Consider the following 20668-nt stretch of genomic DNA (forward strand, 5'->3'; position numbering starts at 1 on the left):
TGATCTTTTTGGCTATCTGTAAGGGTGATATTCCTCCCAATGGCCAGCAATTTAAGAGGACCTACTGACCACCATGGTAATATACTGTGAGCTGTGTATATAGTAATTATAGAAAGGGTTCCCTATGTACCAACATGGTCCCAGGGACTGGCATACACCACTCATGCATCTTATAGAGAAATTGCAGCTCTGATGCCCGTGTGTAAACATGCATTATATTGCTGCATGTTATGTCCGATACACCTGGCCGATAGCTCTCCAGATCAGAACAGTCCATTGTTGCTCCATATGCAGCCAGAGCTCATGGTTTCCCTCAAGCACCCCACTACTTCAGTCATTGGGCAGCTGGCACCGGATTCCATTCTTGGCATTTTACGGATCCCACAAATGAGCAGGATTGCACACTGCACTCCCAGGTTATCCGCACTTGTTTGGAGATACACAAAAGTTTTATTTGCAGGTTTGGAGAAACTATATACCTTACAATGGTCAACTTTGGATGATTCTCACCCAGTATGAACAGTTCGGCTCCTCTCGGGCGAGAATCTGACATATATCGGTCACCCAATGTTATTCATGGATCTGTCCTGATGGACCGATGGTGAACGACCAAAAGTCGTCACTTGTCAATGAAGAAGAGCACAGTGAGATGCTGTTCTTGTTCTCCCCTCTCTATAGAACAGATTGGCGCTCTGTACAGTGCTCATTCACTCATCTCTCACTTTTTTGTCAGTGCAAACGATAACCACAGACCCAGCAACAAGAACTGAACGTGTGTACGCAACCTTCCGAATGGAAAACAAAAACTTGTCACTGTAATTGGCAAAAACTGGTATTGTATTAATGATCAAACCTCACAATACAATACATTTCATATATTATAAATACATCAAACTCATATGGTAGGAAAATTGTGAGATTTGATCATTAATAATACAATATCCATGTTTGCCATAAGAACCCCTCTGTTTCTTAGACTTATGTCAGGGTTTGAAATAACCCAACCAAGGGTATCTTTATATACCAACTCATTGAGGAAAGTTACCACTACATTTACTACTTACTCATTGTCTTTGTTACTGTAATTATTTAAAAAGTGTTATAGGTTGAATTTGTTCATCCCTTTATTAATGTTTGTTTTAAATCCTGTGCCCAGGAGTTAACTTATCCTGCAAGTGACAACACTGCTGTGCAATTTCATTACATAACGAATAGTGTTGTCACAATTATAGAAAGAGATGGCTCTACTGGCAATGTCACCATGTAATTGAACAGTGTCAGGAAAACAAAAACTGTGATGTTAATGTTATTGAAACTAAGGGCGCTATTTATAAAACAAGGAATCAGACATTTCCTCAAACTTTCCCTGTTGGATATCTTCCAGATACATGTATTTCAATAGCAGTAAATGATTCTCTTTCCAGGAATGTTTTATAAATAGCACCCTTAGTGTCAATAGCATTACCATTACAGTTTTTGTTTTCCTGACATTGTTCAATAGGGATGAGCGAGCGAGTTTTTAAAACTCAATCTTGCGGCGAAATCGGCCGTTCTCGCTTACCAAAATTGTAAGTGAGAAGGGCCAGTGTAAATTCACAGATCAAGCTCAAATTTTAATTAAAAAAAAAATCGTTGGCTGTGCTGATTAATGAATGCAGCTCCAGCTGCATTCATTGATCAGCTCAGTGTGCGATCCCCGGCACTAGAGGTTAAATGGGGACAAGTCTTCCTACTCAAAACCTCTAGTGCTCTGTGATTGGCGGGGAAAAGCTTTCCTCAGGCAATCAGAGAGCACCAGAGGATTTGAATGGGGAGACTTGTCCCTATTTAACCTCTAGTGCCCAGGGATCGCACACAGGATTCCCAGGGCTGCATGAACGAATGCAGCCCTGAGAATCCACTGCGATCCCTCTAATTAACCTCTAGTGCCGGAGATCGCAAACAGGAGGATTCCCATGGCTGCAAGAATGAATGCAGCCCAGAGAATCCTCCTGTAATGATTTCCTCAATCTTCCGGTGGCTTCGCGAAATCGGTTGGCCGAAATTTCGTGGACCCATCAGACGTTCAGGGAAATTTTCGCGAGAAAGCCAGAGGCGTTCTAGCTCATCCCTACTGTTCAATTACATGGTGACATTGCCAGTAGAGCCATCTCTTTCTATAATTGTGACAACACTATTCGTTATGTAATGAAATTACACAGCAGTGTTGTCACTTGCAGGATAGGTTAACTCCTGGGCACAGAGTTTTAAATGAACATTAATAAAGGGATGAACAAATTCAATCATTAACTCCAAATAACACTTTTTAAATAATTACAGTAACAAAGAAAATGAGTAAATAGTAAATGTGATACCTTTCCTCAATGAGTTGGTAATTTAAGATTGGTTGGGTGTTTGCCAATTTTCTTTTGCAAAGTTTGAGTTACAAATAATTTTGAACCCTAAATTCTTGTGTAAAAACATAAAGAATTGAGTTTTCAGCCCCATATTTGCATAAAATATATATAATTCATATAGTAAATGAATAAGAGAATTTGTCCAGTTGATATTTGTTTCCAGGGACGTGGTCAGTGTCACAGTGGGGGGGGGGGGGATTATTGGCGCCATGGCATTTTTTAGGTTTTGCCACATCCGTGGTGCCAGCTCATCTCAGTAGAAAAAAACTTGAGCTTGAGTTTAAGTCTGCTAGATCTGTGGGCCCAATGCACCCTCGTGATAAATTGACTTCACAATGCTCCGAGCATGCACGTTTATGCCAGGAGAAAATGGCGGGGGCATGATGTCTGGAACAAGAATAATGCAGAATGCATCACTATACAAATATAGATTTTAATGCACCTAATGTGAACCTTTTAATACTTTTTAACCTTCCATCAATAAATTCCTAACATCACAATATTCAGCTACAGCATTATTTTTGTGAAAATCTTTATCTTAAACTTTGAAAGCCAAGATAGAGATGATATCATCAATCTACTGCAGCAGGAGGAAGCATTTCTTTAGTCTCTTCTCCCTAGTGATCAGTCTGCAACATTGTAACAAGTCACTAGGTGAGAAACTGCTGTAAGGGCCCATTTGTCTCAAAGCCAATTGCTGGAAAGATTGGAGCGAATTGTGTGCCAGCATCTCAGTCCAGGGAGCAGATGGTGATCCTGAGTGATGCCTGAATAAAGATGGCTCTGTTATTCTGGAGGGGAAAGCAGATGGAAGCATTGTCAAGGGGAAGACTGGTCTCGGGTAATAAATACCTGATAGTGTTATACTCACACTTACTTTTTCTATTATTACTATTTCCGTAGTCCCACTTTGTACAACTATCTCTTGCAGAGGCAATTACAATGCATGGATCAATAAAAATCATGAAACTGATCAAAATGATGGGCAGTAATGTGCTTTGTATCATATGGGCTCTATTTCTTAAAAACAGTGAATCGGACATTCCCTTCTGGGCATATTCCAAAGTAGTAAATTATTGGTTCCAGGGAAAGTTTGAGGGAATGTCAGATTCCCTATTATATAAATAGAGCACTATGTGTTTGAAAAAGCAAGGAAGGGAAGATGGACACATTTTTACCTCCAACTGATGCATTCAATTGAAATTTCTATTTCTAACATTTAATATCATTCCCCTACAGGTGACCTGACTTTAAAGTTAAACTTTTAAGATGGGTCAGCTTCCTACTCCCGGCCTGTGATTGGACAATGAGACATCAGCACGAAGTTATTATTTTCTTTACTCCTATCAGCAAGTTCTTGACAGCTGATGTGTATGCAACACACTCCAAACAGTTTCCAAAAACAGGAAGGGGACAAAAAAAATCATAAGCGTCCAATGTGTCCTTATTTAAATAACCACAGTGAATAACAATAAAAACACACATGTGCATATACACACACCTGATTGGCTCCCTTTGCTTCCCCTCCCTCTCCCAGTCTGATTACTGTTGTAGGTAATCAGAGACGGTGCATTCCAGATCCGATTTAGCTATGTATAATTATTGCAATTCCAAATGTAATAAACTATTTAATTAAATAATTAGGCCTGGTTATAAAACAGGGAATCAGATATTCCCTCAAGCATTCCCTCTTGGGACTGTTCCAGGTCCATGTGTTTTATTAGCAGTAGGGGAATGTTTAAGGGAATATTAGATTCCCTGTTTTCTAAATAGAGCCCTTAGTGTTTTTCTTAAGCTGTCTTTAAAATTAAACATTTGTTGAGTTTATAAAATTATCAAACCTGAAAGAAGGACATGTGTGAGAAAAATTAGGTCATGATGATTTTCACCCAAATTAGTATTATACAGTATTTTTATAGCGCCAACATATTACGCAGCGCTGTACAAAGTCCATAGTCATGTGACTAGCTGTCTCTCAAAAGGGCTCACAATCTAATGTCCTTACCATAGTCATATGGCATTAATACAGTCCAAGGTCGATTTGGGGGGAAGCCAAATAACCTAACTGCATGTTTTTGGAATGTTGGAGGAAACCGGAGCACCCGGTGGAAACCCACACAGATACGGGGAGAACCTGCAAACTCCATGCAGATATTGTCCTGACCTGGTACCTGAGACACATGCCCTAAGAAATGATGTTGTTGACACTTTGGCCCTGATTTATTAAAGCTCTCCAAGGCTGCAGAGGATACACTTTCATCAGTGAAGCTGGGTGATCCTGCAAACCTGGAAGGAGTCTGGTCCAGGATTGAAAACATTTATTATCAAATAGCAAATGACTTTTAAGAAATCCATTACAAGTTTGCTGGATCACCCAGCTTCACTGATGAAAGTGCATTCTCCCCAGCCTTGGAAAGCTTTAATAAATCAGGCACTTTAGTCCAAATCAATTAAGTTTTTTTCCTGCCAGGGGTCAATGAACCCTGGCATGTAAAGTCAGAATTGACATCGCTGTTTTGTCTAAACCTTGAAGATGTGCATGCATGCTATAGGGGATTTCCTGATGACAAGCATGGCTGCCTGTCCCCTGTGGCCCTTCTACAGACTCTGTAAGTCACAAGTTTCAGGAAATCACTTGCAGGAAGAAAACTCCGCCCAAAAACAAGGATTTTTAAGGTGGACCGGTCTCCACGCTGTTTTACTGAACATAAAATAAAATAAAAAGAATCTACATTTAGGATCTATTCATGATTTTTTTTTAACAAGGATTTACCCAACTTTTACCCAAAATTACCTTTTTTTTTTTTTTTTTTTTTATTATTATTATGTCCTTTCCTCCTCCTGTGTCACTGTCTGTATCTGTCTTTCATTTGAAACCCCTATTTATTGTACAGCGCTGCGTAATATGTTGGCGCTATATAAATCCTGTTTAATTATTATTATGTTATGCATTTATCCTATTATACTATTTTTTTTGTTGTATCCAATGTGAAAAAATGTGTACATTTAGAGTAAAGGTCCGGTGTTTTTATTTAGGTCTACAGAGAAGTAAGGTCTTTTGCTTACTGCTTTGCATGTTATTGTGAGTTGTGTTAGGGGAGGAGACCTGTTGCATTTTCAGGTATTATTAATATTGTTATTAACAGGATTTTTTATAGCGCCAACATGCTACACAGGGCTGTACATTAAATAGGGATTACACAGTATTTATATAGCGCCATCATATTACGCAGCGCTGTACAAAGTCCATTGTAAAAGGAGCTCACAATCTAATGCCCCTACCATAGTCATATGTCATAATTACAGTCTAAGGTCAAATTTGGGGGGATGCAGTGCATCGCATGCGTGCACACATTTGTGCGTTTTATACTTGCAACACAAAGTTGGTTTGGGTTATCATTCAGGATAAACTGTCACTGTCAACAAAAGCTAAAAATTCTAGCAATGCATCCCTGAATGCATCATTATAAGGACTTTTTCAGAATTCAGGATGTAATATTGCATGGCTGGCTGCTGCTGTGCACCAAGGAGCCACAAACAGCACCGCAGGTAACCAGATTTGCATGCATAGTTCCTATCCTCTCCCACTCACTTGAATGGGAGAGGTTGAGGCTGGGATTGAGACCGTGGCAGAATACTGCGGCTCATCATAAGTCTGAAATAGCACTCAATGGGCCCATTGCTGTTGAAACTTGGCAATAAAATGATAACTTCAACACAGTTTATCAATATATGGCACTGAAATGGTAAAAAACAGTTACGCCAAAAAGAATTGGATCGGAACAATTTGGATCTCATGTCCTTGCAATAGAGCAAAGCCACCATTTGTGTTTTTGACTAGTTTGCAGAACTTGTTAGCACGGTGGCTCAGAGGTAAGTGCTCTGGGCTTTGCAGTGCTGGGTCCCAGGTTTGAATCTCAGCTAGGGCTCTATCTGCATGGAGTTTGCAGGTTCTTCATGTGTCTGTGTGGGATTCCACTGGGTATGCTGGTTTCCTCCTATATTCTAAAAACATGCAATAGGATTAATTGGCTACCCCCCAAAATTGACCTTAGAGTGTAATAATGACATATGACTATGGTAGGGACATTAGATTGTGAGGGACAGCTAGTGACATGACTATGGACTTTGTACAGCGCTGCATAATATGTTGGTGCTATATAAATACTGTGTAATAATAATAACTGAAAGTCCAATATCTCTATCAAATTGATGCATTTACCCCCTTGCATTATCAGACAGCACTCCAGCACTGAGGCTGATTGATTAAAGCACTCCAAGGCTGGAGAAGATACACATTCATCAGTGAAGCTGGGTGATCCAGCAAACCTGGAATAGATTTCTTAAAAGTCATTTGCTAGCAAATGTTTTCAATCCTGGACCAGATCCATTCCAGGTTTGCTGGATCCACCAGTTTCACTGATGAATGTGTATCCTCTGCAGCCTTGGAGAGCTTTCATAAATCAGGGCCCTTGTGTAGGTTTGATGGATCTCTATTACAATTTAATTGTATAGCGTTACACCATAGACAGCCCATTGCTTCCTTTTTGTAGCCACTTCCTGTTATGGAGTGACAACGCTCTCCTCCTGCCTTCTAATTGTGCTGTTGTGTTGTCACTCGGACAGTGTGCAGGAGATCAGAGACGTAAGGAAGGATGGAAATGAATAGAAAGAAATGCCGTAATGGTGAAATGACACAGCAGGGTGAATTTTTGGTAAATGGTGACAGATTAAAGCAATACAAAATATTTGTCACATAAGGAAAGCGGAGTTTCAGAACGTCATTTCCCCTCGCACCAACTTATTAAACTTTGCTGCTGTAACCAATGCAGGAACAATGCGCTGGTGCTGGGCGCTCTCTAGGACCCTGCGTCCCTCGCCCTAGGGTGAAAGGAGTGGCCATGTTTCAGAGAAAATCTAAAGGAAGACGTAATTGCCAGAAAATTGTCCAGAGGCCGGGAAATGCCTTATTTACCGAAAGTGGAATCCTCGCAGCCGCTTTACAACTTAAAAGCCTGGAATTCCCAAAACATATCGATTTCTCAGGAATGAATAGCGCTCGCTGCCAAATTACCGCTTGCCGTAAAATGTCAGAAGAGCTCAAAGCATTACTGGAGACGTCACGATCCATGCAATGTCCATGCTTTTCAGGAGAATAATGTGTGAATTATGAGTATAGGATTCACACATTTTCACATTTTACATATTGAGTCCAGTGTGAAAAAGGTGTACAATTTGGGTAAATGTTGGGTGAATCTTTGGTGAAAACTTTGATAAATAGACCTTATATGTTTGTGTGTTTGTAATTAAGTATATTGTAAAATATGTGTACAATTCAGTTAAAAGTTGGGAGACTCCTCGGTGAAAACTTTAACAAATAGACCTTATTGTTTGTGTGTTTGTAATCTAGTACAATGTGAAAAATTATTTGATTTGGTTAAAGTTGAGTGAATCTTGGGTAAAAACTTTTTTAAACAACACATTCCTATTTGGACTTGATTACAAGTAGACAAACAGTATAAAAAAGGTGTACAATTTGGGTAAAAGTTTGGTGAATCTTTAGTGAAAACTTTTATAATTAGACCTTATTGTATGTTTGTAATCTAGTACAATGAGAAATATGTGAACAATATGGCTAAAGTTGGGTGAATCTTGGGTTAAAACTTTTATAAATAGACTTTATTGTTTGTTTGTGTTTTTGTAATCTAGTACAATGTGAAAAATGTGTACAATTTGGATAAAGTTGGGTGAATCTTGGGTGAAATCTTTTATAAATAAGACCTCATTGTTTGGACTTGATTACAAAAACACAATATGAAAATGGTGTACAATTTAGATAAAAGTTGGGTGAATCTTGAGTGAAAACTTTTAAATATAGACCTTATTGTATGTTTGTATTTATGTACAATGTAAAATATGTGTACAATTTGGTTACAGTTGGGTGAATCTTGGGTGAAAAGCACAATATGACAAAGGCATACAATTTAGGTAAAAGTTGGGTGAATCTTGAGTGAAAACTTTTATAGACCTTATTGTTTTTTTGTGTTTTGTAAACTAGTACAATGTGAAAAAATGCGTACAATTTGGTTAAAGTTGGGTAAATCCTGAAAACTTTTATAAAAAAACACTTCATTGTTTGGACTTGATTACAAAAACACAAACAATATGAAAAAGGTTTCCGTCCAGTTTGGGTAAAAGTTGGGTGAATCTTGAATGAAAACTTTTATAAATAAGACCTCATTGTTTGAACTTGATTACAAAATCACAATGTGAAAAATGTGTACAATTTGGGTAAATGTTTGATGAATCTTAAATAGACTTCATTGTTTGTTTGTGTTTTTGTAATCTAATGTGAAAAATGTTCATTTTAGGTACAAGTTCTGTGAATCTTATTTTTTTATTGATTCTATTGTGTGTGTTTTTTTTTTCCCAAAGTGCTTTTAAAGCGGAACTAAAGTCAAAATAATAAATAATCACACTAAATTCCCGCAGATCCGTGGATCCATCGGGAGGATTTGTCCATCGGGTCCCGTGTCGTCCCGGTACCCTTCTTAGGCCTGGCGTGGGGGAAGTGCTGGGCGCTGCCATCTTCTTCGCTCTTCTTCTGGGTTATCCTTCGTATCTGATACGATCTCGCACGGCACAAAATCGGGTGATGTAGATGGGGAAAAAGATTGCCGATCACACTGCGCATGCGTTAGATTAGCAACTTCTTTCTCCCATTAGAAAAGGCTCTGAGATTGGCCATGTGCAGAAGAAGCAGCCACGTAGATATCCCGGGAGGCAATCAAGAAAGAAAGAAAATAAATAAATAAAAAAGAGTTTTTACTTTATAATAAAGTGTTGTCTACTTTTATGTTGGGTAAATATTTCGAGTTTAGGTCCGCTTTATGAAGATTCACCTATAATGCTCACAGTGCCTGCAGAACGATTAAAATGATCCTACCCTAGGGATGAATGGCGCTCGCTGCCAAACAATGGGTTGCCGTAAAATGTCAGAAGAGCTTAGTGCATTACTGGAAACGTCACAATCCATACAACAAAACAGAAATGATTCACCTTTCCTTTATCCAAGTACACATGAGAAAAATATATGAATGATGAATAAAGGATTGTTTTTTTTATTTTATTTTTTTATTCCCCTAAGGTGTAAATATCTCACTGAAGGTGTCTATAGAAAAGATCGGTCCTCATATTATCCTACCCGGGGATGAATGGCCAAACAACTGCTTGCTGTAAAATGTTACAAGAGCTTTGTGCATTACTGCAAACGTCACAATCCATACAACAAAATAGCCGTGATTCACCTTACTTAGATCCAATATGTACATTTCCTCCTTAAGGTAAAATCTATGGATCATGAGTATTTACAAAATTTGCAAAAAAATCCATTGTGAAAAATGAGTACAAGTTAGGTGAATCCTATTTATTAATAGACCCAATTGTGTGTGTTTTTTTCTTTTTTATAAGGTGTACCCATTTTGTACCAGCCTACAAAATGTGATGCCAGCCGGTGTTCTATTAAAATAATCCTAAGAATGAATAATGTGTGGACTGACCTAGTGAGGTTGGGCAATGTAACTAGGGGTTAGTAGGCAATAGTACATTTGAGAATAAACACATAGCAAAGTAATCTTATTTATTTAAATAACGAGCTGTGAGATGTTTGTATCTGTAACCGCCCAGGCTAGTGGCAGCACAGGGTTTAGAGTTCCTGTAGGGTGTTGTAGGATGGATATTGATTTGTAGGGTGGATGCCGAGTATCAGTGTTATAATAGCAGTGACTGCTACCTACAATAATAATAATATTATTAACTAACCAACATATTACGCAGCGCTGTACAAAGTCCATAGTCATGTCACTAGCTGGCCCTCAAAAGGGCTGACAATCTAATGTCCCTACCATAGTTATATATCATTAATTAAATAAGGTCAATTTGGGAGGGAGCCAATTAAACCTAACTGCATGTTTTTGGAATGTGGGAGGAAACCCACGCAAACTCCATGCAGATGGTGTCCTGGTTAAGATTTGAACCTGGGACCAGCGCTGCAAAGGCCAGATGGGTAACCACTGAGCCACCATGCTACATGTATATCCTACAAACTACTACCTATGTCCTACTTGAATCCCATACCCCCAACTCCAGGGAGCTTGAAACCCTGAACTGCCACAACCCCGGGCAGTTACAGCTACAAACATCAGCAGAAATCTCAATGATTAGGAAGGGTACCACATTGGATGCACCTATAGCATTCCTTACCAGGTGGTATCTGACATCACAAACGTAACTGTAGCAGAAATGGTGAAACTTTCTGATTATTCCACTAAAGAAATAACCTTTTTTAGCAAGTTGAATAAGAAAACATGGAATACTGAATAAACATATTGTGGATGTACAGGTGGTTTGTGTAGTCTCTGTCTGTGTGATCATCTTGTGTCCTCCTTCCCGCATTTGTTTGGGGTCCGAGTAACTAGATAAGAAGAAAGTTATGGCTGTTATGCCCCAATGGGTCATGAGAAAGAAAGCAGCTGGAAATATGCAAAATATAATCTCATACTAACAATTACAAGTTTAAAATGTAACAAGGAGGTTTGACTAAGTGAGCTAGCAATGGTCACGTAATGATCTGATTTTTGGTTGAGATCAATGTATAATTGTTACCTCCAGATATCATAGAATTGAGCGCTCATGCTGACATTTTCTGGATACGTGTAAAGAAATGCCAGCTTATCCCTGCTTAACTCTTCCCAGTTTGATGATATGAAGATGGGCCCTCCCTGGGGTAAACCTTAGTCCTGGGGTGATCCTAGTCCTGGAACGGTTGCTGTTTTGCAATATTGTACACATCTAATAAAGATAAGTACTAACTTTAGTGTTGTGTGCCGTTCTTTAACCTTTTTATGCCACTTGTAGTCCCACAAATACACGGGCTGTTTGACAAGTAGTGAGCCTAACATATAAATAATAAAAATATTTGTAAAAACTCTGTGAATTAATTAAAATATAAAGCCTTACATAAAATTTGACCAAAAAGTACAAGTATATCTATAATATATTTTTTTAAAACATATTAATAAATTTTATGTTGGTGATTTTTTTTCGGATGGAGATTTGGGAGCAAAACTTCAAAAGTTTATAGCCTCATTAATGAAAAATAAAATGCAGCCAAAAAGATTCTTCATAGTAAATGTCAGATTCCCTGACATTTAGGCCAATCACGATGGGCAGCAAGGCTTACCCATCCTTCTCCCTGCTGATAATATTGGTGTCTTCTGTTGTCACTTCATTCATCCACCTCTCTACTGATAATATTGTGCCCTGTGTTGCTTCTCCATTCGTTCCATCATAAGGATGGCTCCAAATGGAGCATGACATATACCGTGCATGAGCAATAGGCATGTGCACTAGCAAAGGTAATAGGATTGATAGGACACCCCTGAGTTTTGGGGAATTTGTATGTTTGAGTTTACTAGGTGGAAGAATAGAGGGAGTTTGGGGTAGTAGGGATGGGGGTATGTATTTTCCTGGATGTATTGATTGTTTCTGGAGCTCAGGCATATATGAGAAAGTCCAGAACAGGCAAACATAATTTAAAAAAACACTTTGCATTGCCCCTTATTTTGATACTTTTGACCCCCCAAACACATGATGTAAAATGCATGTGTATAATTCACCTTTTAAACATGAATAAGCTGCTCAAGGCGGAGTAGCTAAACTGCACCCCTGCCAATATCCACCCTGGTTCCCAAAATGAGCTGGATTGTGCTTGCAGCATGCTTCATAGTCTGTGCTGGGTGCAGAAACGCCATTCACTTTATGTCAATCTCAGGGCTACCCCTTGATTGTTGTTAAAACCCAACTTCAGGTTCTGTGCTTTTCTATCATTGAGACCCCTGCCAGCATTTTTTATATCTCCTGGCTGCCTATGTGACAACATCAATGCCACATTCTACATCAATACACCAAGTGCCAAGTGCTGGGTGCCATGTTTGGAGGATGGGGGGGGGGGGTGCCCTCTCAGCCTTTCTTTCAGGTAAAGCTGAGATTCATTTCTTCCATGGGCATCTTATGGCCAAGAAGAGGCCCTGCCATGTAAGTAATTGCTCCATAGCAATCAGTAGGGGCTCACTAACAGAATCAAGGATTTATCATCTGCATGAAGATCCAAACTGTGGTCATGGGCTGCAACAAATGCCAATTTAGAGATGGGCAGAGTGATTTTAGCCAAATCAAAAACTCCCAGGTTTGTTTGCAGCTTATGTTGAAATTTAAAATATTTTATTTTTATAAAGCGTGGTTCCTTTAGTTCACTTTTTTTACATATGTATATTTTTCATAGTGTATTTACATTAATGTTAGATTACTCTTTTTGATGTCTACTTTTTTTATACAGATCCAGGATAGTTGAAAAGCGTTTCACTAACTGCCTGGGGCCTTTTTAAACCCAACACACCCTAAAATCCATCAAAACACCATTACAACATTATAATAAACAGGAGAATAGGAATCTAGATACAAGGTCCTGGACTAGTGCCAGCACTCACCAGACGCCAATTCCCCAATCTAACGCTGAACTCTTGCCTATAGCAAGCCCCCCGCTCAGCGTCGGGAGGATAGATGTGCCATTTCAGCACATGGTTGCCCCCATGACTTCTAAGTGCAAAGCATGGCACCTGGGGAGTAGCTGCTCCCTCCCCTACCCAATGGGCTTTTTTATGGACCAGCACAGGTAGCCCTGAGGTTGTCATAAAATAATTGGCGTTTCTGCATCCTGCGCAGCCTATGAAGCATGCTGCAAGCACAATCCAGCTCATCTTGGGAATGGGGTAAGGGAGGGTGCACTTTAGCAACTACACCTTAAGTGCCATAAGACCTTATCCCAGGACTGACAGAGGACCAGGAGCCCACAGGTAATGCAGTATCAAGATTCCAGCAAGTCCAGAATACAGAGCCAGAAGTCAAACACTGGTAATCAGTTTGACAAACAAGGCATCCAAGGGTAAAGACAAAGCAGAGTCGGGGTCACAAACAAAGTTGATCGACCTTTACTTGTGACCCCAGCAAACAATCCCATGTTGGATCACAGGGATTCCATTAAATTGTCTGCTTTATCTCTTACTTCTGCAGCCATTTTTTCACACACATGCAATTGTTTTTTACATTAAAGCACACATAAAACACACATAACACACATAAAACATCATATTTTTTACAAGCAGACAACCAATAGAATTAAACCATTTCCATTGCAATGTTTATCTTACACATTATTAGCCAAACCATTGTTCAAACATAAGCATATATTCAAATTAATTTCAATGCACACAATAAAAACTCATAAACCTAAACACAATAAAAATATAATATACATAAAGTAAAAAGTGAGGTTGTGTTGGGTGAATGTTTCCTAATATGTCAACCATTGAAACAGCATGGGTCTGCATATGGTGAAGAACTATATTAGCCAAATTACCCATAGGTGAGGGTTTTAAAGCTTTCAAAGCCTATTATTTTAAGTTAACCATTAAAGATTATGGCCTCAGAATTATTGCTTTCACTCAGGTGTGCACACCAATACCTGATTAGTGTTTAATAAATATGCATCTGTTAGGTTTGACAACAGTTCACCTTAATAGACCGCAATGTTCAGGTTGAGTTTGAAGCTGACTCTGAATCCCATTGGGAGAGAAATTCTGGTTTATATCCTGGAGAGCTTATACAGCAGCCAATTGCCACAAAAAGGCATAAAAGACCCCCTCAGGTGCACAGAAAATAGGAAGGGGGGGAGGAATTTTTAGGAGAAGGGGCATTTTATGCAATTTCAAGGGCAACATAAGAGAGATGCCAATCCAGCAATTTAGTGGAGTTCCAAGTATTGTACTGAGTAGAATTATGGTAGAATCGGGACTAACAAAGCAGGGACAAATATAACAGAAAATTTGTATTTAATATGTAGAATTTTACTGCTGTACAGTACAAATTTCTGTAGAATCAAATAGTAGAAATATTCAACAAGGAAAAAATTCTACTTGAATTTCCTCTGCCTCAGATAGTAAAACTTCAGCCAATGGCAAGTACAATGTACAGCTCACTGAATCCAGCTAACGGCCAATAACAGGCACAGGTACGAACGTGAATCCAGCCTGAGGCCAATGATAACCTGTTTTTCTGCTGGCTGGATTCGCTGAGTCATACGTTGTACCTGTCATTGTCCATGGCTGGATTCACCGAGCCGGTGGTAGTGCCTCTCATTGTACATGGCTGGATTCACTGAGCCATACGTTGAGTCTGTCATTGTCCATGGCTGGATTTACTAAGCCGTTGGTTGTGGCTGTCATTGTCCATGGCTGGATTCACCGAGCCGTACGTTGTGCCTGTCATTGTCTATGGCTGGATTCACCGAGCCGTTGGTTGTGCCTGTCCTTGTCCATGGATCGATTCGCTAAGCTCTACACTATACCATGTCATTACCAAATTTAATGCAACAGTACACATATGAGAATCAAAATCAGAAAAAAATAATACAATATCATAAACTAAACAAAATCAATTAACTTTTCAATAGTTCAACTGAAAACTATTTGTGCCACCCCCCCCCCCCCTCCCAAGCACATTGTATTTATCAACTAAAACCGCTGCTAAAACTGCTAATTTTGCAACAAAATCACTCCGCTCATTAAAAATGACTTTAAGACCTTTTTTTTCCAAGCAAATTAACCTTTAAAATGAGATTAAAAAGTTTACTTCCAATGTTCACATTGCACCCAATATAACTGTGTTCTAGGTAATACCAGATTTGAGATTAGTCTTTGGCTATGTACACACGCGAGAAACGGTCAGGCTTGTCCGACGGGCACAGAGGTCACTGGACGTAGAACGACGTCTGTATATGTCAATGGAGAAGGGCACACAGGGGTGCCACTCTCCCCCCTCCCCTTTATATATCAGAATGGTTCTGTGTGTACAGTGATTATTTGTTCATCTTAGATTGTAAGCTCCTCTGGGCAGCGTCCTCTCCTCCTCCTGTGCAACCCCTATTTATTGTACAGCACTGCGTAATATGTTAGCGCTATATAAATACTTTTTATCATTATTTGTAATATCTTTCACTCTTTTGTCACTGGAAACAATCATGATCCTTTCCACTGATGAAAATTGCAGTTGTGCACACAGCCTTTGAGAGATTTTTGTAAGTATGGTCACCAGTCTTCACTCTATAGCCATCTCTTAATGCAGACCCCAGAGAAATAGTTCCAGGGAACTGGGACACTTCTTAGCTTTAAGTGTGTAGGCAAATGACACACCCTTGCCAAGTTCTTGTTTCATGGACCATATCAAATAAATATATATAAAAAATTATTGCTGATAAATGCATTATTTTCACATTTTTTCTTTTATATTCTGTTTTCAAATTTATAAATGGAATTATTTAGAGCCTGGATGAAGGATTGCAGCAACATAACACTTTGCAATAGTTAAAGAGGTGTATACATCCACCCAAAAATGGGGACATTTGAGGAAGATAGGGGGACAAAGGAACAGTCCCTCCACTTTAGAGACAGTATGATATTTTTGGATTCATTGGACAGTATATCACCAATTCTTTCCCTCCCTCCTTTGATGGCTAAGCAAAAAGTCTGCAAAAAAATAAAACTAATTCAATTAGCGCCCTCTACAGTCTACACGAGGTTTTACACAGCTGACTCTATATGCACTCACAAGCATGCACACATTCTACTGACGATCCCAAAAAAACAGGAAATGCCTTTCAGAGGAAATATTGACAGTCATGTGCCTAATTCTTAGAATTCCCAGCATCACAGAATAGTTGTCCAAATATTTTAGCGTTCATCTATACTCAATGTTAAACCAAATCTATTCTAATAGCCTTTTTGGGTTTGATAAATGTATTAGAAATATTGGAATATTCACCTGCCCTGGGGAAAATTCTTCTACAGATTCTATCAGATAAAGGTGACATTACCAAAAGCCTAGGCAGTGGATCACATGGCTTTTGCCAAATTCGTACAAATACATACATACCAGATCCTGTAGGTAAGTTTACTATAGATCAATATAGATACTGAAATGCAGATTATTCTCCATTCTCTGCTTTAGAATTTATGTTGCCTGTTGGGTTAGAGCTGTATTAGTGATAAGTAAGTTGCTCAATTAAAGCTAGCCTTGCGCAATGCAATATTTTAATCAATTGTATTAATGATCAATTATTGGACTGAATGAGAAATCAAACCACCTTTTGTGCCATGATCAATTAGATATAATGAAATGAAAACAAGTGTAAAACTGACTGAATGTTGAAGGTAGTAGATATTATATTGAATACTTGTAGCAAGGATCTATTTAAATCAATCATAATTCTGATGGTAATATAAAAAATAACATCAATATAAAAGCAATACATACATGCTACCAATCATAGGGGTCCATTTATAAAGCAGTGAATATGACATTCACTCCTGGTCTTTAATAATCCAGGTTCATGTGTTTCAGTGTCAGTTACTGATTCTTCCCCAGGGAATGTCTTAGTGAACATCAGATTCACTGCTTTATAAGTAGACTCCATAGAATGAACCTAGTATTAGAATTGCAGTCAGTTGCTTTGCAATTGGAACAGATGGGTCCATATGGTAAAAGTCACACAGCATCAATGGAATTCACTCAAACCTTTTTAATTGTGCACAATGAAGCACTGGTACTTGTTTAGTTTACAAGAGAGAGATTTATTTCCATTAATACAGAAATAAATCAGAAACAATACAGTACAGTTAAAAGTTTGGATCATCCCATTGACCCCCAGCCAGCACTGTCCTCTGCAATGCTGCACTATAGCAGTCATAAAATCTATCTAAAGCCAAAAATATATTTCTTGGTGTTTTGGATAGTGTCCAATGGGGACAATTGTGTTCGGACTCACAAAGGTATTCCAACTTGCTGCTGAGGGTAAAAGTCAATGGGACAGGTCAACTGAACTAACCTTTCACATATGAAAAATAGTAATTTGTTTTTATGGAAACATAAACTGTTATCTTATAAATTCCTAGGTGGTTTATTTGGCTGTGATATAAAAAATAAAGGCCTAGTATATATTTCTATATACTTTATTGATAAAAAATGTAAAGTTTAATAGAATTTATCAGCAAAATAAATTGAAAATGTTATCAGCATGACTGTGCTCAAGCTACACAAATTTCACAAATTAGGGAAGAAGTAAGAAAAATTAAACATTTCAGGTGGGGTCACCTGTGCAGAAACCAGACATCACAGGAGATCCAGCTGGTAAGAAGATGAGAAGCCAATGCTAAACACGGCTACATATTAAAATGGGACTAAAGTAAAAAATACAATTTTTAACTTGTCAGCAGGAAGGTCAATTGCAGAAGGGTCAGGTGATTTCCATTCTGGAATAAAATAAACTTACCTGCCTGACTGCAATTCTTGTAACTAGACTCACCTGTCCTCACTCCATTGTGGGCGCCAGCATTTGCACCTGGTTCTTTAGATTCGGGATCTTTGGATATCTTGATTGTCCAAGCAGGAATGACTTTTATTATATCCCCACAGCTAGCTATGGTGAGATCATACAATGAACTACTCATGCCCAGCTCACTATATATTAACAAAAGAAAAGCGAGGTAAGTTTATTTTATTGCAGGAGAGACATCACCTGTACCTTCTGCAATAAAGAACATTTTTTTTAACATGTAGTCCAACTTTAATCTAACAGTGCTGTGATGCATTTCAAAATTAACATCTGACTGGAATCGAAGACATCTATATGTGTTCATATTAAATATAATATCTGTTGATGTTAAAAATGTAAGATCCCAAAATGTTCAGGGTGGAGTTTAGAGTCACCAATGCCTTTGCATATTGTACTTTGCGGTCAGTAAAACTTAATTGATTGATTCTTTTGACCAATTCCATAATGTTCTTTGATCTGATGAAGCAGACATTGTTCTGTGAAACGCGTCATCTATTTTCCTGGCTTACACTTTTGATTGTCCTACACTAAATGTTACCATTTTTATGTTTGGTGATGTGTGTGTATATTGTTATTTTGAGAATGTATTTATTTGTGTACTTTAATAAATTGATGTTTTCACTGTTTTTGGTTGTGATATAAAAAAAGCCCTAGTATACATTTCTATATAGTTAATTGATAACATTGCAAGTTTATTAAAATGTATCAGCAAAATAAATTGAAAATGTTATCAGCATGACTGAGATCCTTTCTCTTTTGTGCTCAAGCTACCACATTTCACTTGCACACTGTACTGGATCCACCATTGCCACGAGATTAATTTTGTTCTAGTAACAACCTGTGTTCATCCTCAAGCAAATCATTCACAATTTACAATTTAAAGTTAATGTAAATCCTAAGTTGATAAGTAATAAATTGATTCATTAATAAAACGACTAGTAAAAGTTCCTTTTTGTGCCACTACACTGTTGTTTTTACTCACAAATATCTGAAAATCTTCCCAGTTCCCCTCCCTTCCTGTAGCATTCTGACCACGCCAAGCATGGAAGCAGATTTTTGCTGACTTGATGAGTTTACATTCCTTCAACATGTTGATGGGATATATAGAATGCTGCCATATCATACCTCCAGTCCAATTTGCCGCCAAGCTCCCAGGCCAGCTTTGCTCTACTTGATTAGAGGCTTCTTCCCATTAGGCTATTCTGGAGATGTAATGTATCCTTCCAACTTTCAGGACCTCGTAATATCGTCATATGTGGTGTCTTTATTTTATTCTACTTTCATGCAAGCACTTCTTAGGAATGAGTTTTTTTTTAGGTAAATACTCCCATGACTAAACCATGACCCAAGCACAGATAATTAGCATTGTGCTCTTCACCACTTCTCCATTCTTTCTACAAAATTAGGATCGTAAGACCTTGCCAGCGTCACAACTTGTTCCAGTGAAAAGAAAGGATTTCCTTTTAGTTTAGAGAAATTTCTTCTGGTGTACTGCTAACATAAAAAGTTTCTCATCCCTTATTCCAAACTAAAAATTTGTCTGGATTTAGGCTTCAAATGTGGTACATGGCCAAACTCAAGATTTGCACATCCAGTTTTGTTAGTTTATCACAGCAGGAAAGTTAATTCACTTAACATAATAGCAATTTTGCAAAGTGAATATTGACATAAAAAATGAGTATTGGTGATTGGAAAATTGATGAATAGGGTAAGCTTTAAACACTCTGTGCTAGCAAACTTTGTGGCTGTTAGATTGTGAGCCCCTTGGAAGGACAGTTAGTAATATGACTATGGATTTTTTAAAGCTCTGCATTATATGTTGGCGCTATAAAATAACTGGAAAGCCCTGGACCATCGCCAGCACTCACAAGTCCCCCAATCTAGCTATGCACGCTTTACCTAAAGCTAGCCATGCTCAGCCCCAGGGGGCTTGTTGTGCCGGCCCAGCACACGATTGCCCCCAGGACTTGTATGCGCAAGGGGTGGCAACTGAGTAAGGACTGGCAGAGGACCGGAAACCCACAGATAAAAGAATACAGGAGAGTCTGGCAGTGACAAGACCAGAAAACAGAGCCAGAGCTCATACAGATAATCTGTCCGCCAAACAAGGTATCAAGAATTAAGATAAAAAATTCCAGGAAGCTAGTAGGATGAAACCAGGGACTAATCTACCCCTAAAAACCCCTTCAGCTCTGCACAGCCTGGGAGTGTGTGCTGGGGATGCGGAGAAGGTACATCTCAGGCTGGGGGGAAGCAGGGGAGGGTACAAGCTGCTTAGCAGGGGGCAAACAAGTAAATGCTTGATCCACTTTAATATTACACAGTATTTATATAGCACCAACATAAACACAGCGCTTTACAAAGTCTATAGTCATGTGACTGGCTGTCCCTCAAAGGAGCTCACAATGTCCCAACCTTTATACAATATAAGGTCATTTTTGGGGAAATCCAATTAACCTTACTGCATGTTTTTGGAATGTGGGAGGAAACCAGAGTACCTGGAGGAAACTCAAACATGGGAAGAACCTACAAACTCCATGCAGATAGTGTCCTGGCCGAGATTTAAACCTGGGACCCAGCTCTGCAAAGGCCAGAGTGCTAACCACTGAGCCACCTTGCCACCCCTTGCTGCTGAAAGTAACACTGCTGGAGTGAACACCCATTTCTAGAATGTAACTTACTGGGATAAAATAGAGCAAAGATCAATAAAAAAAGATTATTACTTTTACATGATTCAGTGCAACTTACCTGCTTCATGTTCCAATGC

General features: G+C 38.7%; 1 protein-coding gene and 1 long non-coding RNA gene across 2 annotated transcripts in view; one reads left to right on the forward strand and one right to left on the reverse strand.

Moving 5' to 3' along the window:
• The window catches only part of JAK1 (Janus kinase 1), a 103950-nt gene extending 83282 nt beyond the window's left edge, over nucleotides 1-20668 (reverse strand). The window contains exon 1 of the mRNA XM_072419400.1: nucleotides 20650-20668. The gene's annotated coding sequence lies outside the window, so the exon portion shown is untranslated. The remainder of the gene's footprint in view (nucleotides 1-20649) is intronic.
• On the forward strand, nucleotides 7278-9236 carry LOC140336367 (uncharacterized). Its single transcript, XR_011921878.1, has 2 exons — nucleotides 7278-7635; nucleotides 8889-9236. It is a non-coding gene; the product is annotated as an uncharacterized lncRNA (long non-coding RNA).

This window comes from Pyxicephalus adspersus, chromosome 8 (assembly GCF_032062135.1).
Source record: "Pyxicephalus adspersus chromosome 8, UCB_Pads_2.0, whole genome shotgun sequence".
In the NCBI taxonomy this organism is placed as follows: Eukaryota; Metazoa; Chordata; class Amphibia; order Anura; family Pyxicephalidae; genus Pyxicephalus; species Pyxicephalus adspersus.